The following is a 21,165-nucleotide window of genomic DNA, read 5'->3' as shown; positions in this document are numbered from 1 at the left end:
TCAGGGTTGTGGGTAGGAAGGGATGAACTGGTGGAGCACAGAGATTTTTAGGGCAATGAAACTATTTAGTATGACCCTGGTAGACACATATCATTATGCATTTGTCTAAACCCAGAGAATGTACAACACCGAGAACACATCCTAAGGTCAACTATGGACTTGGGTGATACTAATGTGTCAATATAGGTTCATCATTTGTAACAAATGTACCACCCTGGTGGAGGACACTGATAATGGGGGGGACGGTATGCTTAAGTGGACACAGGGAGCCTATGGCAAATGTACGTACGTTCCATTCAATTATGCTGTGAACCTAAAACCGCTCTAAAAAATAGTCTATAAAGTGAAACACAGGAAGGTGAGAAAAATCCTGTAAATACATAGTAAATTTTCTCCATAGCTGTTCTTACAGTTTTCAACAGAAACACAAAATTTGGTAAATCTATAAAATGTGTAATACACATATAACATTGTTTTATTAACTTACATTTTCCCCTAAAATATGTAGTAAATGTTTTCAGAATTTATATTATATAATTTGTGTGCAATCCCACTATAAATTAGAAAATAAAAGCAAACATTATACTACCTATTTAAAATTAAAAATAACATTACTCATAACATTAAGTATGTATTAGTCTCTAGGAACCGAACTTGATATATATTTCCTTAGTTAATGCTAGAGTAATCCTATGTGTTAGGTATTATTATTATCCTTAAAGAAAAATAAACCATACTTTTGCTAGGCTTAAGCAACTTTCCCAAATTCACAAAGCTAGTAATGGAAGAAGCAAAAGTTAAGAATGTTCTTGCTAAATTCATTACCAGAGTGCTTAATCATAAACCGGTACTACATCTATAATTATAAAGCTGGAAGCCACCGGAATAGTTTACTGAAAGGCAAAAAGTTTATAGACACATACTAAAAACGAACTACAGTGGAGTTAGGGGGCTGATTTGCCGAGTACAGAGAAGCTCCATGTTCAGAGTTAATAATGTGGAGGATACACCACGGAAGGCAAATGTGGAACAGGACACAATGCCACGGAGTTCAGTGCAAGTCTGTCTAGGCACGTTTCACCTCACATTCGTGTAAATAAACAATGTGGTATTAATCGCTGGCCAAAATAAAAATAAAATAAGTCACTTTGCTAAAGAAAATAATGAATTGCGAGGGTCGAATCAAAGCAACAGTTTCTGGGTTCAAGTTCACCAAAGTAAAATCCAACTCATTCTGGTCACTGAATGCCCTTAGTTTAACTTCTGAAATCTTGACCATTAATTCTCAGCGAATTACATCAATCAATAAGCCTTCTCGTTGTCAACCGAACTTCCAATCAACTTTGCCACTCAAAGGACAGAGGAGGCAGGAAAATAAATTTTCATACACAACAGTATAGGAAGTCCACACTAATTACCTAAAATAATTCCATTTTCATTTTTCATTGACAATGGAAAATCAAGGATCTCTGGACATACGAAGAAACCAAGAACATGAAAAAAAAAATCTAAGATTATAAAACAAAATGTCTGACAGAAAAAAAAGATAAATGGTATAATTTAAGATATGAAAGTAAATGTTATTAAAAATATAATCACTATCTTTGGGGAAAATGAATATTATACTGCACTCATAAATCAAGAACAGAGCGATTTCAAAATTTCAAAGAAAAAAGAACAATAAAAGAAAGCTTTTTAAATGTGTCTAGTAATCCTATCCTTTAGAAGAATTTATGAGAAAAGTTAGTGTCTCAAGGCTCAGTTCTTGGACCTGTGGTCTTGATGCATTTACGCCTTTGGATAGCTGATGTGCACCCATAGCCCTGCATACTAGTCAGAATTCTGACAATCTCCAAATTGTTCTATCCTGTAGGTCTCCTCTGACTTTGGACCCATGTGTCCAACTTCCTACTTGTCACTTCCGTAGGTATCCAAAACTTAACACATTGCAAAGACAAATTAAGAATTTCCCTAAAACAGGTGTCTCTTCCAGACTTTGCTATCTCAGTAAGGATCAACTCCATCTTTCCCTTTGATCAGGCCAAAAATATTGGATTTATTTCTAACTCTTTTCTTTCTCCGACGAGTCATATCCAAAGTAAAAAGTAAAATAAAAATAATTCAATTTTGTCTTCAAAATATATAATAAATCCAACCACTTCTCGACCTGCACCACTACTGCCCTGATCAACACCACCATGGTCTCTCACATCAGTTATTTTAATAGCTGCCATGATCTTTGCTTCTTCAAGTAGCTCTGTAGTTCCCCTTCCAAAACAGCAATCAAATAAAGCATTTTAAAAGTAATGCAGTACTTTTAAATACTTTTAAAATACACGTAACTCTGTCGCTCAAATTTTTCCTGTGGCTTCCCAATCCATTCAGAGTGTAAGTCAAAGTCCTTACCATCTGCCTGGTCGTGTAACCTCCAAACCTCATCTCCTACTCCTAGCCTGTATTCTGTTGGTCACTCTGACTTCTCACTGTTCCTACACACTCCAGGCTCGAAACAGCAAGAACTAAATAAATTAAATTAAATTAAATTAAATTAAATTAAATTAAAGAAAGATGAAAACAGTAAACAAAATATTGTACAGTGAAGGCAATTAAGACAATATAACAAGAAAAAAAGCCTGATGGCCAGATTAATAAAACTATACTCCTCCTTATGAAAACTTGAGTTATTATGATCCTTTTAAAATTATACTCTGAACTCAAAATCACCTTAATTTTGCCACTTATTCACCTTCAGGTTCAGATTAATGGAGGCATAAATAAAATCTAATTAGGATCTGAAAAGTTGAAAGCTGTGGATGTATAGATGTTAAAGATTATTCATTTGGAAGAATTATGAATGCCACCCACAAGTGATCTATCACATTACTTAAATTGAAAGTGATAGAAATAGAAGGTACCTGAAAAAGTGAATGAGTCAGCATTAGAAAGCATTTTCTAAGTTCAGGTCCTTTTATTTAATATTTATTTAAGTACAGTCTCTTGTTAAGACTCCTTGTCGGAAATTGCACCATAATTCCAAAATTCCTCTTTAAAATTCCTCCTTTCATACTGCAGTATTTGTGAAAGGTTAAACCAGGCAACTTGTCATCTCTCTGGCTTCAGAAATATCTGCCATAATTTGCTTCTGGAAAATCAGCAACATTATATGTAAATATTTATTCTAGTACATTCAAATTAGCATGGAGTGGAATGTCTTTTTGAAGATAATTCTGGAAAACAAGAATATTGTGTAACATATAAATAAAAATATTTTCTTAGTTATTCAGATCAAGTGGGAAAAGGAAATCTCATTTCAAAAGGGCACAAAAATATAATCTAACACACCCTGTTATTTTGATTCTGCCTCACAATTTTACCCTTCAGAATAATCTAAAACAATTAGGTAGTTATTGCTTATTCCAAAGATCTGGCCTTTGTGGGACATTGCATTCAATATTTATGTCCATATTATTAATAATACAACATAATTCAATCTCCTCAAATACCAAATCCACCATTTCTCCCCTAACTCTCAACAAACGATCTTGCAGCTTCATTCATGGAGAAATAGAAAAGCTATGCATAGGAAAGATCTTCAACCTCTTGTAACATAATCTAGAAATTTGCATGCATCTGTACAAATCTTTTCTTCTTTCCTCTTGTCAAAGAACTTAAATACCCTTCCTTCCTAGAGTTAAAAACTAATCATTCCATTTGTAGTCAGGATTTAGTACCTTTGGAGTACTTGGAAAACTCATTCTAAGAACTGTACCTCTCCTGGATTTTCAAGATCTCTTAGTTTCTCTTGCATCAATATTTAATAGCTTAATAGTTTCCATTTAGGTTTGAAAGGGAAATATGAGAGACCAAGTGTAGAAGACCGCCCCACACCTCCCCTCCTGCCCCATCTCTTTTCTGGTTTTGAACTGTCCATTCCAGCTCTTTGTTTCCTCTTACCTTCAACTGTCATGCAAGAGCTGCTTGCCCTCACGGTTTGGTTTCCACATGCTCCCCTCTGACTCATTTCCTCCATTGGCTTTTGCTGCCCCCATTCTCAACACTTTCCAATATACAATATGCAGCCTGTCCTTAACTTGAATCTTTGGCAGAATTTGATACTGTTAACAATGTCTTTGTTCAAGTACTCTTTTCCTCTGGTTCATGGGAAGAAAGGTTTTTTTTCTTATTTTAATGTTTTATTTATTTTTGAGAGAGAGACACAAAGTGTAAGCAGGGGAGGGGCAGAGAGAGAGGGAGACACAGAATCTGAAGCAGGCTCCAGGCTCTGAGCTGTCAGCACAGAGCCCGACATAGCGCTCGAACCCACGGACCGTGAGATCACGACCTGAGCCGAAGTTGGACACTTAACCGACTGAGGCACCCAGGCACCCCAGGAAAGGTTTTTCCCTGCTCTCATCCTTCCCAGACATTCTGACTTAGGGGCAGTTTCCCTTCCTCTATCTGCCTTACCTAGTGCTAGTCCTCCAGACTCTCTTTTGCTTCATTCAGTACATCAACCTTGGGGATCCCATTTCCTCCCATGGTTTCAACCACCATCTCGCTATGATTATTCACATTTGTTTCCTGCACTAATAAATCCAAAATCTCACCAAATATTTCTACCTCAAGCTCAATATATTCAGTATTGAATCCATTGTCTTTTCCTCTCAAGTTTCTCTTCTTCATGATATGCTTTCTTTGGTGGATGGCCACCCCACAGATAAGGTCAGCAATCTGTAACTTCTCCTCTCTAACCCCCTAGCATCCTCTAGCATTTCCAACATTCACTTAATCACTAAGTTTGAAGAGAGCATCACAATTTCTTTCACTTGTATATTTATGAACTCTCCACATCCCCCACTAAACTTAGGACACCTGATAATTTCTTTCTGGATTACCATGACAGATTCATAGCAGTTTCCTCATCAGCCATGCCCCCAAATCTCTTCTTCACACTGAAGTTTGAATTATTTTTTAAAAAATGTTTACTTATTGATTTTGAGAGAGAGAGAGAGAGAGAGAGAGAGAGAGAGTGAGTATGGGAGGAGCAAAGAGAAAGGGAGAGAAAGAATCCAAAGCAGGCTTCATGCTTTCAGCACCGAGCCCGACATGGGGCTCGATCTCGCCATTGTGAGATCATGACCTGAGCCAATATCAAGAGTGGGACAGTTAACTGACTGGGCTACCTAGGTGCCTTTTGAGTCATTTTTTAACCAAACTGACCTTGGTCAACACACTTCAAAGGCTTTTCCCATTGCTTTCATGTTGATGTATACATTTATAATTGGGCTCCTAAGTATTGAATATCAAATAGTACAGAGTGGAAGACCAAGTGTTTAGCAGTTAGGCAGGTTCTGGCAGCCATACCATATTCTTATGAAAGGTGAGGAAAGTAAAGAGGAAATATGCCCAAATGGGAGGTCACCTAAATGCAGTGGACCCAGGGATAGCTAACAACAATTAAGATTCCAACTAATTTTAATTAACTCTAAGTGCATGGAGAAGCCTCCAAAATTCCAAGCCTTATATCATAGCTGCAAAAATTGTAGCCAAAACTATTCAAACTCAACTTTACCTGATTCCCTCCCTCAACCTTAAAGAATGGTAGTAAAGACACAAAAAATGTTTAACTATGTTTAAAGCAAATTTTATTGTGTCCTTCACGTCAAAATAAAAACATTAAATAACTAATCTTAGTGGTGTTTAAACTGTTTTGCTCTCATCCTGATGTATCTTTTACTTTTATAAATGGTGGACTAAACAGTATATTTACCTAGATTCAATAAATGAAATTTCTGCTGAATTTTAAATAAAATGGTTGTTTCACATTTTACTTAATGCTAATATCGAAAAGCCACAGAAATGTGATATTCCCTATCATCTATCCAAAAAATTGTATTAATTTTATTTCTTGAATTCTTATTTCTTTAACATATGTTTATATTTGAAAATGTTTTGCTCAATAATATGGAATAAAAATATGTATATAAAATATGTATGTATATATTATGACTGTAAAGCTCCAAACATTACAATGTTTCTTTGGATTGAATTATCTCTAGAATTGCTATGGTACATGATTACTTAAAAACAAGACAAGATAGCACATATTGTGATAAGTAATTATTAAATATAAACTAATCATTTACTGGAAATGCATCTCTTAATGAGATGGATAGATACATTTTTTCAATTAGTTTGTGTATCCATGGATGAAATTACTTATTGATAGAATGAAATAAGTATTATCATCAGTTTTCTTTATTCTCTTTAAAATGTAGGCACTGAGAAAGTTGATCACACATTAATAGAAGCAGAAGATGTTTCATTATAGCAGACGCACTGTTTGTGTTGGTTTTTTAATGTCTTTCTTTTTTGTTTCAAGTTTTTATTTAAATTCTAGTTAATATATACTTTCTAAATAAGTGACAAGGTCACATTTGTTCTTATATCATGTATTATCTACAAACTGACCAATCTATTAGGTCGTATTCCAGTATTTTTATGAAGAAGAAAAAATATAAGCCATCTGAAATGCCAAAGATTTTGTGAACCATTGATTAGTTGGGTTTCTCAGCACCAATTTTTCAAAATATCTCTAGTACTCTTGATTTTTTCCCATTCTGACAAAATGTTCTAAAATAACACTTGGGTTGGGAAGTAAGCATGATTTCCACTTGAGAAATGGATGGGGGGTAATGTGGGAAAAGAGAACTTGCTTGAAAAGTACGTCTTTAGGCAGATGGTTTTTTGAAGACCACATATGAAAGCTGGGAATTTGGAGGTGAAATCCATATAACTATTTCCATGGGGAATTGTGGGAAAATGGCAGAATGTGGTGGTGACTCTTTCAGTGTCTGCGAATCTCTCCATGAAACAGGCAGAACAATGTCAAGAACAAAATCAAAAACCTATGGAAGCCCACTGCAAAATTAGAGGACAAGTTTTCCCTGTAAACCCTAAGACGATCTACTCAGCTTCAAGAACTGCAGAATATTAGCACCTGTTTGAGAAAACTAAATGGAAGCAGCATGCCCTGAGAACACGAGAACCCAAAATTGACCACGGACGTTCCCTGCAAGTATGCCTTGCAAGGTCAATGTGAAAACAGTAGATGAAACTAGGGGGCGGTTTACACATTCTAATTGGTGTGTGAGTGCAAAAGGCCCATAGAAAAGTCCAAAGAAGTACAACAATCTATATTCTGTATACTATAAAAAATAAAAGCCAAAACAAAAAGAGACAAAACTTCCTTTAAAAACACATCCTACAATAAAGTATAAAATGCTGAGAATAGAATCCATACTAAAAGGAACCATGGCAATAAAGGGAGAATGATCCCGATAAATCAGTTAGGGAACAGAGTCAGGGGACTATGGAAAGGATAAGACCAAGTCATAATTTAGGGCACTTTACAAACACTGAGTAGTGAGCTCTAGATGAAGGCAGAAACATTTCTTGGTCTATGCTTCTTCTATTTTAAGTACAAAAAACCTAAATCTATGTAAGAATGAGTAACAGGAAAGGATCATTGTTGAATCATGTGTGATGTTATTATAAGGACAAAAGAATGAAGAACAAAATAATGCTCTTACAGACAGTGTAAGTATGCTGATGAGAACATTCTAAAAATACATGCCCACTAGAGAAAAAGAAAACAATAATCAAATTTTTCACTGCGACCTAAACAAAAATTATGTATAATATGAAATTATTTATTACATATATTATATATTATGTTTATTATATATAACATTTATATATATGTTATATATTATATATAATTATATGTTTATTATTTATATTATTATATATAATATGAAATAAATATGAAATTTATTTCAGAATAAACTGTAAGGAACATAAGAATAGATAAATGTAGCAGATAATGTCTTAAGAGATAAGGTAAAAAGAAATAAGATGCAAAAAACCCAAAATCCAAGATAAATATTTTTTTTTTTTTAATTTTTTTTTTCAACGTTTTTTATTTATTTTTGGGACAGAGAGAGACAGAGCATGAACGGGGGAGGGGCAGAGAGAGAGGGAGACACAGAATCGGAAACAGGCTCCAGGCTCCGAGCCATCAGCCCAGAGCCTGACGCGGGGCTCGAACTCACGGACCGCGAGATCGTGACCTGGCTGAAGTCGGACGCTTAACCGACTGCGCCACCCAGGCGCCCCCCAAGATAAATATTAAAAAGGATATCAGAAACTGTGACAGAGCAGAGTGACAAGGATTTAACATAGTGTTACATTTTCCATTTTTTTTCCCACTAAAATGGCCTGAAATAGTGACCATCACTGCACCAGTGTCCTTATCTATGTGCAGACGGTGGTCTTAAGGTATTTCCCATTATAAGAACCCGGGTGTCTTTGAAGAAGGATCATACCACTGAGTCTATATCTTGTCATACATTAGAATAAGTAAACTTGAAATATTACTAGGATTGCATCAAATGTTCTCAATTGCCAATATAAAAAAAACATTTTGCTCTCTAACTAGGGTACCTTTTGAATATCATTAAGGATAATTAGTACAGTAGACAATTAAAAAAATCTAAGAAGTTTAAATTCATAAATTTATAACAATACAAAAAAAACTAATTAAAAAATTTTTAATGTTTGTTTATTTTTGAAAGGGAGAGTGTGAGTGGGGGAAGGGCAGAGAGAGAGGGAGACACAGATTTTTTTTTTTTTTTTAAAGTGGAATTTTATTTTATTTATTTATTTATTTATTTATTTATTTTTTCTTTTTTTTTATTTTTTAATATATGAAATTTACTGTCAAATTGGTTTCCATACAACACCCATTGCTCATCCCAAAGGTGCCCTCCTCAATACCCATCACCCACCCTGCCCTCCCTCCCACCCCCCATCAACCCTCAGTTTGTTCTCAGTTTTTAACAGGGGAGACACAGATTTTGAAGCAGGCTCCAGGCTCCGAGCTCTGAGCACAAAGCCGGAAGCAGGGCTCAAACTCACAAACCGCGAGATCATGACCTGAGCTGAAGTCAGACACTTAACTGACTGAGCCACCAGGTGCCCCTTGACTAAAAAAAAAAAAACAAAAAACAAACTAATTTGATTAACACTGGGGAATACTAGTGATCCACTTCATTATTTTGTGGATTGGTAAAGAAAGGAAAAGAATCCATCTTGTAACCCAACTCGGTCTAAATGAACAAAATATTGTGTTTTCTTTTAAAGTTTATTTACTTATTTTGAGAGAGACTACAAGTGGGGGATGAGCAGAGAGAGGGAGAGAGAGAATCCCAAGCAGGATCTGCACTGTCAGCACAGAGCCCTATGTGGGACTTGAACCTACAAACCTTGAGATCATGACCTGAGCCCAAGTCAGATGCTCAACTGACTGAGCCACCCACTTGCCCCTAAATGAACAAAATATTGTATGAGAGGAAGTTCTTCTATTTACATGTTCCAAATAATAACTGAAGCAGAAATAATATAATTAGAATATCACAATTTTGGAATTCCTAATTAATGAATGAGCATCAGTCTATCAGCACCAGAAACAAATACCATGTGTTTCCTAATGGAAGAACACATTATCTAGGAGACAGTCTTGAAACAGAATCAAATCATACCTCTTGATCCAATTAACATTTAATAGAAAATACAGTAGACAGAATAACATATTTAACCATACAATGTATAAATTCAATCTATAAAATCCAGAATAGAACCCTATGGGACAAATTACCTGTTTTTTTTTTTTTTATAAACAAATTATAAGAAGAAAAAAAGGAAAAAAGTTGAATAAAGAAAAAAAACCTACATATTAAAATGCACTTAAAAAGACATTCAATTAGGGGTCACCTGAGTGGCTCAGTCAGTTAAGCATCCGACACTTGGTTTCAGCTCAGGTCATGATCTCATGGTTTGTGAGTTCGAGCCCCGCATCAGGCTCTGTGCTGACAGCGTGGAGCTTGCTTGGGATTCTGTCTCCCTCTCTCTCTGCCCCTCCCCTGCTTGCTCTCCATCTCTCTCTCAAAATAAATAAAAGTAAACCGTAAAAAAAAAAGACATTCAATTAAAATGGCTAAGCTTTATTTGATTTTGATTCAAGTAAGTAAACTATGAAAATAAAGTTGATGTTTACTGGTAAACTAGAAATTTGAATGCCAAATATTTGATATCAGAAAATTGTTAATTTTTTACATTTCAAAATCGTATTGCTATGTTTAACAAGAGTCCTTATGTTTTTGAGATACATACAGAATACTTCCAGATAGAATAATACAAAGTGATAATATGGATGGATTTGATATGAGTAAAAATGATTAGTCAAGAGACAATCATTACTAAATACAGCTGATGGAAAATTGGGAGTTGTGATAGTATTATTTTTGTTTTTGTAGATAGTTGAGATTTTCTATAGTAAAAAGTTTCCCTGCTTGTAAAATCTCTTATACCTGTGCATGAATATACTTGGAAAGTTGCCCAACTCCAGCTTATCTTAAAGTATAGATTCTATTAATCCATAGTCTTTTCGCTGTTAGTAATTCAGGTCCAGAACCTGTCTTTATTAAAGAGATTATTAGACTTTCATACAGAAGCCATGCAATATACATGTTATAGGAGGTGACTTTTTTCTTCGATATGTGGTTGTGGGGGTGTGGATGAATATGAGTGGCAGCTCATCCAAGCGTAAAATCACATAAAAAGACTATAAATCAAGAGTATGAAAAATAACACATTTCTATCGTGTCCATTGAAAATTATTCGAAAGGTCATTTTGAATACCACAATTCTGTAACACCCTGGCTCTACCAATTGCGTTAAAATACAGGCTCGGTACTTGTTTCAAAAATCCAAGTTTATGCCTTTTAGCTCATAGCTGATCTCTGTCCACAGAGTCACTCAAAGGCCAGAGGAAAGCCAATTAGAGTCCCAAAGAATAATTTATTGTTCTTAACAGATTTATCCACAAGGTTACAAAAGAATATCACACTGGTCAACAGAGGATTAATCATGACTTGTGGATAAGGTTCATCTGAGAAATCTGATTTGTATTTCATTAAGAAGTTAACTAGTATATATTTTATGTAAAACATCTAATAAGGGAATACAGTGGTGTGCAGTTCTTTCTGTGGATATCTGTCGAGAGAGGTTTATACAGACTTCTTTTATCAGTAGAAAGAAGTTATTCTGTACAATGATTGATGAACAGGGGAATCAATCACTTTCCTTTATTCCATGTTTATTGTAGAGATACTGCCTTTATTCCCCCTTAACTTTTGATTTATCCATTTCTAACAACTTCAGATACTAAATCACAACAATAAAAATTGTATTTATTAGTCACAGGCTCCAAATAAAATTTCTAGCATTTTTATAAAAGAATAACAGCAGAGTGGTCAAAAGGATGCTAGAACAACAGGAAAGCTGTTTTCTAGATCTTGTCCTACTAAATCTCGTTTCTGACCTTGGACAATCAGACTTTTAGGCCCCAAATTACTTTACTTTTCATAAAAGGAGTAAGATAAGCTAGATTTTATTCGAAGTAACTTTCCAGTGTGAATATGATATGAAAGTGAGAATCTAGAGACTGATAAATTAGCAAAAGGAAGAATGATTAACAGCTTAGAAATTATGTAAAAAAATGTGATTTAAAAGAAGGTAATAACTTCTGTTTTTTAATCCAGAAAAGAAAATATATTCAATAAAAATATAAGATAATTATTTTTAAAACAAGTTATTATGACTAACCAAAACATTCACAAAACATATGTAAAACATATTCTAAATAAAAATTAACTGCTTTTTTCAAAAGTCATATCCTAGGCGAAACAGGATAGAAAATCATACTTCTAATATATGGTCAAAACAACCATGACTGTTGATCAAGATGGGGTAGCAGAAGTGAAATTTGCCAACCCGAAACCACTAAAAGAGCAAGAAAAATAGAGAAATTGTTGTAAAAACACAGATTATCAGGCAATTCCTGAAAAATGGAAAACAAATAAATAAAGCCCTAAAATTGCCCATTTACTGCCTGGGGGAATTTTCAATTCATAGATAAGGAAGGAAAAGCAACGGGGTCTCCATGAGTTGAGGCGGATCTCCCAGTGAAGGGGCTGAGGCATAGTGTGGGCCAGAGTTCCAGAAGGGTACTGAGCAGAGGGAGAACCCTAGAGGCCTAAAGAGTCCTCACCAGAGTGGTGACCAGAGCATCATTTTGAGGAACTTACCCCCAAAAGGATTAAAAGAAACTATCTCTATGACTGAAATAAGTCCAGTAATAATAATCCCTGTTCCCAACTGCCAGAATAAAACCTTACAATTCATGGCCCATTAGGTAAAGTATTCAGATTGGCTTTGCCTCTGGATTCAGTAGAAAAAATAACCATAGACTAAATGCTACTCTGGTCTGATTTAAACAGGCTTAGAAACTTCAAGACAAAAAAGATCAACATGTCTCCAAGTAATGGAACCAGGCCACAGAACAAAGCTCAAAAATATATTTTTTAAAATATGAAAATATTTAGCACCCACCCAATGAGGTAAAATTCTTCATGACAGGAGTCCAATCAAAAATTACATGTCTTACAAATAGGTACACATGACCCATAATGAGGAGGGAAGTCAATCAATTGAAACAACTTGTCCAGAAATAATAAAGATGATAGAATTAAAAATGACCAAGAGGACTTTAATGTTCCCCTCAGCTTGATTAAACTTTAGACACCTTTATTTGTGACTACATATTCTTTACTTTCACTTTCTTAGTGTTTCTTTTGAAAACAACAGCCTGTAATTGTAAATTCTTTCTCTACCTCTTTGAGGTATAAATCTTCTCCCAGCCTTTTCTTTTCCTTTTTCTTTGTTTTCTTTTTCATTTCTTTTCTTTCTTTTCTTTTCTCTTTTCTTTTCATTCTTTTTTTTTTTTTTTTTTTTTTTTTTTTTGCCAGCTTCATAATCCAGGATGTCTTTCTCTAGGACGTGGGAACCATCTCTTTGAAATGCAATCACAAAGGAGATAGCATTCTATTTATTGCCCAGTCTCTATCAGAGGGTAGAAGCCCAATTTCCATGGTGCCACCCAATATACATAGATAACCTAATCATAAAGATGACCATCTGAAAAAACTCAGGAATGATCAAGGACCCAGATATACCCCGCTAACCAAACTTCCTCTCTCAAAGCCCCCCAGTGCATTTCCATTAGCTCACCACAGGACTACAATGAGTGCTAATCAGCAAGCTCCAGGACAACTTCAAGTGGCTTGATGTACTTGTAAGTGGAGTCCCTGAGAAACGGGTGGGGACAGATACTTAAAAAAAATGACAAACATTTTCCAAATTTAATAAAAAGCATAGACATATTCAAGAAATTCCATAAACTCAAGCACATATATAAAGATCATATCAACACATATGAAAATCAAATTGCTCAAAGACAGTAATGAAGAAAAGTCTTCCCCCCATCCCCCATCACTTGTAACTATCAAATGTGCTTTAAAGGTCTTCTAAGAGAGATTTTTTCCAGCTTATTCAGACACGTATGACCTACAGCACAGTGTAAGGTGTACAATGTGGTGATGTGACGCTCTTCTACATCGGGAAATGTTTACCACAATGAAGTTAGTTAATATGCCCCTCACCTCACATAATTATCTTTTTGTTGACGTTGTTGTTGTGAAAAGATTAAAGCTCTATTCTTCTAGCAACTTTTGAGTACACAATACAGTGCCATTGACTATAGTCACCGTGCAGCCGTCCAAAGTGGCCACACCATTCTGCATGAGAGTTCTTACTGTTCCATGTTCTTGTCAGCATTTGGTGGTGTCAGTGTCCTGGACTGTGGCCATTCCGAGAGGTGTGCAATAGTATCTCATTGCTTGCAGTTTCATCTTCCTTATGACACAAGATGCGGAGTGTCTTTCCACATGGTTATCTGCCACCCGTGGATCTTCTTCAGTGCGGTGTATACGGCCTTGGCCCCTTTTTGAAACCAGGTTGCTTGTGTTTCTTGTTGTTGACTTTCAAGAGTTCTTCATATATTTTGGATAATAATCCTCTCTCAGATGTACATTTTCAAAATATTTTCTCCTGGTCTGTGGCTTGATCTCTCGTTCTCCTGACATCGTCTTTGCAGAGAGAAGTTTTTCATTGTAACGAATCCAGCTTATCAGTGATTTTGCTCATGGATCGTGCCTTCAAACACTGTATCTAAAAGCGGCATCACCGCACCAAGGTCAGTCAGGTTTTCTCCTATGTTATCTTTCAGGAGTTTGGTAGTTTGTGTTTTCCATTTAGGTCCATGATGTATTCTGAGTTAAATTTCATGAAGGGTGTAAGGTCTGTGTTTAGATTTTTTTTTTTTTTTTGCACATGAATGTCCAATTATTCCAGCATAAGTTGGTGAAAAGAGTATCTTTTATCTACTGTATTGCCTTTGCTCCTTTGTCAAAGATCGGTTGATTACTTTTATGTGGGCCTATTTCTGGGTTCTCTATTCTGTTCCATTGATCTGTTTTTTTCACCAATACCGCACTCTCTTGATTATTGTACTTTTATGGTATGTCTTGAAGTCAGGTAATATCAGCCCACTACCTTACTCTTGTTCTTCAATATTGTCTTGGCTATTCTGAGTCTTTTGTCCGTAGAGTTTAGAGTCAGGGCGCCAATATCCACAAAATAACTTGGGTTTTGGCTGAGACTGCACTGAGTCTATAGATCAAATTGCAAAGAACAGATGTCTTGGAAAGAATTGAGTCTTCCTATCCATAAACAGAAGCATCTTCAAGATATATTTCTGAATTTATACCATTTTAGCTATCAATTTTAAGGCTTTTAAGCTTCACAGGATATTGCTCTTTAAGTTCTCTCTCTCTCTCTCTCTCTCTCTCTCTCACACACACACACACACACACACACACACACACACACACACACACAATCCACAAACCCATGAAATTATAGAATATCAAAGTTTTTGGGGAAAAAGTTATTTTAGATTTTTACTTTTAGGGAAATGTTCTTTTTAAAGGATTAGCCTGGCTTAATTTTTAATTAAATATTGCCTGAAGCAACATATAATTACTACAGTAACAAAGTAAAAAAAAAAATCAAATACTCATGTTTGAATATATTTACTGGAGTTAAAGGATGTGATTTAATTTCAACAAGCAAAAAATTAGTGCCAACTTTGGTAATAGTGAAAGAAGATCTTACATTTCTGCAAAGCCTTAGAAATTGAATTTTTTTTCTTTGTTTTCTGATTTAGTCCTTGTGTATTAAACATGAAATGGTAGGATTTACTTCTGTCAAAACCAAAGTTTTCAGTTAAGGAAAATAATGTTTTTAAATGTTTAGCTCTTGCTTCAGACAGGTACGAAACAGCTCAGTATTAATATTTTCCTTCTGGGGAATAGAAAACTATACCTCCTAATATATATATTTTTTGTAAATGAGGTTTCCATTAAAAACGAAGATCAGCATAATGTTTCTTTCTTTATTGAGTTGTGGTAGGAATCGTGGCTAAGACAGCAGATTACAGAAAGTGTATTCAAAAACCAACACAAAGTGGAAGAAGCAAATCAAAATTCCATTTATAGGAAATGTCCAGAATTGGCAGATCTATAGTATTCAATTGGATTAGTGATCGCCTCCACTCTGGTGGTTGGAGGGCAATGCTAATGGATATGAGGTTTCTTTTTGAACAGATGAAACGTTTTAAAATTGACTGGTGACGATTGCACAACTCTGTAAATACATTAACCACCGAATTGTACTCTTTAAATGGATGAATTGTACAGTAGGTGACTCATATCTCACCGAATTTGTTAAAAATATGTAAAGAGCAAAGATTATTTCATCGAAAGAATCACAGCAATTATGCCTTTGACTTTAAGTCTCAAAGAGCTTCTATTGGGAGCATTCTTAATGAAAATGAGCTTTCACCTCTGAATTTGGCTCATTGGCACCCCTATCTGAGGAAGAATTAAAAAGCCTACCCACTCGCTTCTCTGTGTATGTCATTATTTACCATGGAGATTGTGGTTCAAAGTGAATCGAATACTTCCCAAACTCTCTCTGTCAATATTAGAATGGTACTTAAACTTACGATTTAAGTTTAATTAAATGCATGTAATGCTGTTTACTTTTTATGTAAATCAGTTACTCTTGGAAACACGCCATCTTATATAATTTTTTCACTAATTTGGTGACCTGCAGTTAATGCATTCCTCCTCTCCCCTAGCATAAGGCGTTTTTGAAATCTTTGGATATCGAAGCCTGACCTGTGCAAGTCAGGCTGACAAACAGCTGACAATCCACTTTCCTTCTTTGGGACTTTGTGTCTTTTTGTGCAAACAATGCGATAGGTAGAATCAGCAAAAGCCGTCTATATGGTGGGAGGGGGAGCCAGAACAGTGGAAAACAGGCCAAAAGCAAGGAGCTGGAATCCTCCAGCAAGCTTCCTTCCCTTGCCCTGAAACGTTTGCCCGCTTTCATTAAGTCTGTCTGCAAATGTCTACAGACTAGTCAAACTGAGTCAGGCTTAGGTGGTGGAAAAGCCCCCAAGGAGTCTGCCCTGAAGGGGATTCCGGTCTAGGTGAGGACACAAAAAGCAAGCAGGCACTTGTGATAAGTAACAAAATAACCACGTGGACACCAGGAAACTTCACTCTGCAGAAGAAAGTCGTCGGCGGAGTCTGGGAGGTTCAGGCAAGGGAAAGCAGAGGAACCCATGTTCACGTTTTACGGAGGCTGTTTTTTCACAATTTGGGGAGAAGACAAAATTAGGAATGAGAGTAAAAATTTATTTCGGATGAAGAAACTCCATTCTCAAACTTTGGAAAGCTGACAAATATCAATATATCACAAAATCCTGAAAAAATAATACAAAGTCCTAACAGTAACTACTAAATAACAACTTAATGCTTTTCCTGGACTTTGGACTGCATACGCTTTCATCAGCTTTCATCACTTTCACACAGCAGCGACTGTGTAATATCATTTTTACTTCAGAGGGTTTCGTCTTTCTTCCAGAATAGTTGATCACTTTTTTCGTGAACGAAAGTTGGATAAAATGAGATCACAGCAGAACACACAAGCCTATTTGCTTTTTGGAATATTCATGTTTTGAAACTTGTACCCCACAAAGGCAGGTGTCCTAAAAGTTATCTTTCATGCGATTTTCATTTAAAAGTATCAAGCGTGTTTCTGAGAGAACTTCCATATTGACTAGGTATACGTAACAAACACAGTCGAAAAGATATTCCACTACATACAAACTGTATGTATCCTCAATTCAATTTCACCTTGGCAAGATCCTAAAGATTTCCACAGCTACTTCGTGGCTAACAGACAGGAGGACAAGACTGTTGGGGGCAAATTCAGAGTGGGAAGAGGGAGAGGTTTAAAGACGTGTGTCTCAATTATCCTACGTTTGCAAATACCACCAAAATATATGGCCATGTTTACATCTTGGCAGGACAGCTGCTGAGGTCCTAGAAGGGGTCCATGTCAGAGACATGAAGCTGAACCTTCTTCAGCTCATTGGCACAGCGGCCTTGGCAGAGGAGGAAACATGCTCCTTCTCCTTCGTGGAACCAAAAGTAGGGGAGGGTTGTTCAAAACACTAAGTCATCAAGTAACAAGCATCTCTCTGTTAGCTCAATATTTTACCATGATAAGCAAAGAAATTATTATACAATCTACCAGTCAGTATGAGAAATAAGTAAAATAAAGTATACATTCCATTTCACCATTTATGTTACTAACTAGGAAGCCCAAGTAGTTCTTAAAGTGCCAAGAATACGGCTGTCGATAAAGGAAAACATTTCATTGGACAGAAAAAAACCAGGACTTGCAGTGAGTAGATCTATTTAAGCTACGGGTTTTTATTAAGGTTGGTGTATTAATCAGGGTTCTTCAGAGAAACAAATAGAAAATCCCGTGGTCGCTCGCTTGCTCTCTCTCTCTCTCTATATATATATATATATATATTAACTTTCTATATATTACATTTGTATGTAACCTTATATTACATTATAATCTTTTCATATATTTAAATTTTTTATTTTTATCTTATTTTATGTAATATTACATTATAATCTCTCCATATATTTTCCAATTGTATTTTTATTTTCCATAAATACAGGAGAGCCAGTGGTGAAAGTTCCTGTCCAAGTTAAAGACCTGAGAACCAGAAGAGCTCAACGTAGAGTTCCAGTCTGAGTCCAACAGGCTTGAGACCCAGGAAGAGCTAATGTTTCAGTTCAAATCTGAAAACAAGAGAAAAACTGATGTCCCAGCGGGACAGGCAGGCAGGAGGTGTTCCTTCCTAGGTGGAGGAGAGTCAGTCCCTGTGTTCTATTCAGGCCTTTGGCTGATTAGAGAAGGCCCACCACGTTAGGAAAAGCAATCTGCTACTGACTCAAATGTTAGTCTCATCCAGAAACACCCTCACAGACACACACAGAATAATGTCTGACCAAATATCTGGGCACACATTGACTGAATAAAGTTGATCCATAACTTAAAATGAAGGATCACACAACTGGTGTTGAGGATCTCAATGGTCCCTCCAACTCTGCTCTGAGATATGATGCTTTATAGCAGCAGATCTCAATTTTGGGTGCATATCAGAATAATAAGCTTCTCAAAACACAGATATGTGATAAACACTCCTAAATAATTAAATCCAAATGTCCAAAGAGACTTGGAGATTATATATATATATATATATATATATATATATATATATATATATATACATATACACACACATACACACACACATACATAAACATTTAAAAATTCCTTTCATATGAATCCTATGATTCTGCTAATTCAGTACAACTACATTACAGGACTATTTACTATTTTTTATAAGTTTCAGATTATCCATGGGAGAACCCTCACGAGATTCCACTGGCACCTCATTTCACCTGCATTTGAAGTTTGAATGTGAATATACTATATCTTCCACTGTCTTTGATCACAACTTCAGAACTATATTACAAAGAGACACTGCCTCATGTGACAATTACACGTTCTAAAATGCATCCATGAGTGTCCAGTCCTTTTTCAGTCCTCCCATAGGATTCCTGTGAAAATACCAACTAAAGGAGCCTTCTGTCTCTTTGATTTCTCACTCACATAAAAACTACTGACACCGGGGCATCTGGCGGGGGCTAAGCTGGGTAAGCATCCAACTTCAGCTCAGGTCATGACCTCATGGTCCATGAGCTTGAGACCCATGCTGGGCTCTGTGCCGACAGCTGGGAGCATGGAGTCTGCTTTGGATGCTGTGTGTGTCTCCCTCTCCCTCTGCCCCTCCCCCGCTTAATCTCTGTCTCTGTCTGTCTCTCTCACTCTCAAGAATAAACATTGAAAAAAAAACCAAAACCTACCGATACTCACTAGAATGCACCACAAGCCTGGAGAGGAGTCAGTGACACTCCGAGTCTCCCACCCCGTCTATAGTCCCTTCTCGTCAGAGCCGTTAACTTCCATACAAGTTGCCCTACGCTGAGCTGCGACCCTGGATGCAATCCCGACAGCGCCTCCTTCAGATGCTGCTAGCTAGAGGGTGGCCGGTGATCTATGAAACAATCTAATGCAGGAACTCATCTCAGCAGGGGTAATAATTAAATGCGGAGAGACTGAAAACTACACGAGAATCTGCACACGGATGCTGATGGCAGCCTTATTCACAACTACTAAAACTTACAAGCAACTAAGATGTCCCTCAGTCAGATGATGGATAAACAAGCTGGTACATCCAGACAACAGAATACTATTCAGCACTAAAGAGACAGGAGCTAGCAGGTCATGAAAAGACACGGAGGAAACGTAAATACATATTAGTAGGTGAAAGAAGCCAATCTGAAAAGGTTATGTAATGTATAATTCCAATTATATGACATTCTGGAAAAGGCAAATCCATGGAGACCATAAAAAGATCAGTGGTTGCCAAGGGTTAAGGGAGCAAGAAGGGATAAATACACAGAGCACAGACAAGTTTTAGGACAGTGACAAAAATACCCTATGTAAGGGGCACCTGAGTGGCTCAGTCGGCTAAGCGTCCGACTTCGGCTCAGGTCATGATCTCATGGTTCATGAGTTCGAGCCCTGCGTCGGGCTCCGTGCTGACAAGCTCGGACCCTGGAGCCTGCTTCAGATTCTGTGTCTCCCTCTATCTCTGGCCCTCCACAACTCACGTTCTGTCTCTGTCTCTCTCAAAAATAAACACACATTAAAAAATTTAAAAAAATTATTTGATACCATAATGATGGATACATATTTTTATATATTTGCCTAAACCCACATAATGTACAACACTAAGAGTGAACCTGAAGGTAAAAGATGAACTTTGGGTGATAATCAATGTTCATCCTTGGTAAAAAAATGTTCATCTTTGGTAAAAAATGCTCTGGTGAGTGATGTGGATGATGCAGGAGACTGGTATGTGTGTGTGGGGCCGGAGGTATATGGGAAATTTCTACTATGGAAAACAACATAAAAGTTCCTCAAAATATTAAAAAATACTGGGGCGCCTGTATTAGCTGGCTCAGCCAGCTAAGCATCTGACTCTTGATTTCAGCTCAGGTCATGATCTCACAGTTTGTGAGTTCGAGCTCTGCATTGGGCTTTGCACTGACAGTGCAGGAGCCTGCGTGGGATTCTGTCTCTCTCTCTCTCTCTCTGACCCTTCCCCATGTGCACTCTTTCTCAAAATAAATAAACATAAAAAAATTAAAAATACTAACATGTGATCCAGCAGTCCCACTTAAGTGTATATGTCCAAAATAAATTTCTCTAAGAGATATTTGCATCCTCGTGTTCATTGCAGCATTATTTACAATAGCCAAGATATAGAAACAATCAAACATCTACTTACAGATAAATGAATAAAGAATATCTGGTAAATGCAAACAGTGGAATATCATCCAGCCTTAAAAGGAAGGAAATCTTGCCATTTGCAACAAGGATAGAACCTACAGGAAATTATGCTAAGTGAAGTAAGTCAGTAACAGAAAGACAAATATTACATGATTCCACTTAGATGGGCTATCTAAAATAGTCAAGCTCATAGAAACGGAAAGTAAAATGATAGTTTCCAGGGGCTAAGAGGGAAAGGGAAAGGGAGAATTATTTTTAAATGGGTATAAAATTTCAGTTATGCAAGACGAA

The 21,165-nt window shown here is 36.4% G+C and overlaps 1 protein-coding gene across 1 annotated transcript in view; it reads right to left on the bottom strand.

Annotated features, from left to right (window-relative positions):
• The window catches only part of CCDC102B (coiled-coil domain containing 102B), a 197,103-nt gene that overhangs the window by 48,490 nt on the left and 127,448 nt on the right, over positions 1–21,165 (bottom strand). The window lies entirely within an intron of this gene.

The sequence above is a fragment of the Panthera leo genome, chromosome D3, assembly GCF_018350215.1.
Source record: "Panthera leo isolate Ple1 chromosome D3, P.leo_Ple1_pat1.1, whole genome shotgun sequence".
NCBI classification, from domain to species: Eukaryota; Metazoa; Chordata; class Mammalia; order Carnivora; family Felidae; genus Panthera; species Panthera leo.
Note: the sequence above shows the minus strand (reverse complement) of the source record. Positions and strands in the feature narration are given on the sequence as shown.